A 2735-nucleotide genomic window follows, 5' to 3' on the forward strand; every position below is an offset into this window, starting at 1 on the left:
CTTGGGAATATCTTGCTCACGGATTCGAATCTGATGATAACCCATACGGAGATCAAGCTTGGAGAATACTTGGGCACCTTTGAGTTGTTCGAACAGCTCATTGATGTTGGGAAGTGGGTATTTGTTCTTTATAGTCTTCTTGTTCAATGGACGGTAATCAACACAAAGTCGGTCCGTTCCATCCTTCTTCTTCACAAAAAGAACACCACAACCCCACGGAGAAGAACTAGGCCGGATGAGACCCATTTTCTCTTGAATATCGAGTTGCTTCTTCAGCTCCTTCAACTCTTTAGGTCCGAGCTTGTAAGGACGCTTGCACACAGGTTCCGTGCCGGGCTCAAGATCAATAACGAATTCAACTGGCTGGTGCGGAGGCATTCGTGGAAGCTCTTCTGGAAAGACGTCTTGATATTCGCAAACGACTGGAATTTGCGAGATAGCATCCAGTTCACCCTTCTCATTGAGAGAAAATAGACGGATGGTATCATCACGAGCGGCAAAGACAATTACATCCTCAGACGAATGAGTCAATTGAATCTGCCTGGCTGCACAATCAAGCTGAGCCTTGTGCTTGGAAAGCCAATCCATTCCGAGAATAAGATCAATATCCGAGTCACCCAGAACATTTGGAGAGGACAAGAACTTATAGTCACCCAAAGTGATTGTAACATCCGGAACACATACTCGAGATGTCATTTGACGGGCCGGAGAAACAATTGCCAACGGTTTCGACAACACTTGAGTAACAAAATCATGCTTAGATGCAAAAGGTCTCGACATGAAACAATGCGTTGCACCAGTGTCAAAAAGAACTCTTGCAGGAATATCGTTAACAGGAAGGTTACCCATGATGACATCTGATGAATCCTCTGCCTGAGCTGCATTCACCATATTGACCTTGGCGTACTTGGGGTTATGCTTGACCACAGCTGTACTTGCCGATCTCACAGGAGGAGGAGGAAGATGCCTATGGTTGAAACACTTGTTGGCATAGTGACCCTTCTGTTGGCACTTGTTGCACATGACCTCTGAAAGCGGACGGTGGTACGGAGCACTCGATCTTGGAGCTTGAGACGAAGTCTTGTTCTAAAAGCCAGGGTTGGGTGGGTGGGAAGAACCACTGCCACCTTTGCTTTTCTGCTGATACGGCTGACGGAACGGAGGAGGAGGAAGCCAATACTTCTACTGCTTGGCCACTTGAGTAGAGGAAGAAGTAGTAACATCTCTGACTCGCTTCTTGGAAGCATCACACCTCAGTTGAGCGGCCTCTTGCTTCAATGCCATGTTGTAGAACTCATCGTACCTCAAGGGCTCAAAGAGGACAAGAGCTAGCTGAATTTCTTCTCTGAGGCCACCTCTGAACTGGTATATCATGCTCTTCTCATCAGGGACGTCCTGCTTGGCATAGCGGGCGAGCTTCTGGAACAACTTGTTGTAGTCATAGACAGACAAAGAGCCTTGCTTCAGGTTGCGGAATTCCTCACGCTTACTTTCAACCAGGCTCTGAGGGATGTGATGAGCTCGGAAATCTTGACGAAATTCATCCCAAGTGATAACACGTCCACCTCTGGAGTCCTTGTACTGCTGGAACCATTCTGCACCTTGATCTTTGAGTTGGAAGGAAGCGAACTTGACGAAATCTTCAGGCCTGACGTTATTGCACTCGAAATGCTTGCACAGATCCACAAGCCAATCGTCAGCATCTGTTGCCTCAACACAATTGCCGAAAGTCTTTGGCCCGTTAGCAAGGAACTGGTTGAGTGTAGCAAAGTGATTCTGATTGTTGCCTTGATTCCCTTGGTTGCCTTGATTGCGCTCTTGGAGAATTTGCATGATCAATTGTGTGTTTGCATTGGTTGCGGCCATCACAGCTTGCCATGCCTCCAGAGGAGGTGGAGGTGGTGGCGGATCTTGATTCTGATTCTGACTGGTGCTCTTAGCGGGAGCCATCCTGAAGAGGTTGACCACCGTTAGCACATAGACAGATGAATATTGAAGCTGAATCCAACGGAATGAAAATTGCAACATATAGTCTTCACATCCGAACAAAATGAACGAATGCATTCCTCTTGAAATGGTCACATATCCATAAATTGAGAAGCCACGTAGAATTAAGGTAGAGAAATAAATCAACAAGGTACGGATCAAGAACGAATAATTGGTAAGAAATCTCAATCTCAAACCAATATCCGTGGAAGAACTAGAGCTACGAGAATTCCCACCTATGAAACTACCGAACCTTTCCGGTTATGCAATCAGGTGTTGGGGACACAGGGGAAGCATAATATCTCACCCAAATCTAGCAAATCCTACATCCAGTTGTATCCATCCTTTAACACATAACCGAGAAAAACTTCGGAAACCATCTACCTCAACCTTCGAAAAGCATCCGTTATACAAGTTATGGCGATACTCCCGAACTCCCGCCCCAGTACTGGGTGGCGTCGAGGTTATCTCATCAACGAACTGCATAAAAGAGATTTTCGATGTCGGCGTACTAAACTCAGGTATTCCAGAACTGCAACGATAAAATTATGATGACAACACCTCAGAGCTCAACTCCCCGGGACACTTCCACTAAACCCCTGACAGGAGGCACCAAGACAATGTTCTCATCATAAAACCATCGGAACGATTCCAAGATACCCACGTGATCCTAAATTTTTTTTAGTGAAATTTGAGAAGAGAAGAGTCAAAACTCTACGTCAGTATGCCTTACCAGAGCGATGAGGAGA

This window comes from Triticum urartu, chromosome 4A (genome assembly GCF_056163025.1).
Source record: "Triticum urartu cultivar PI428250 chromosome 4A, HENAU_Tu73, whole genome shotgun sequence".
Lineage (NCBI taxonomy): Eukaryota > Viridiplantae > Streptophyta > Magnoliopsida > Poales > Poaceae > Triticum > Triticum urartu.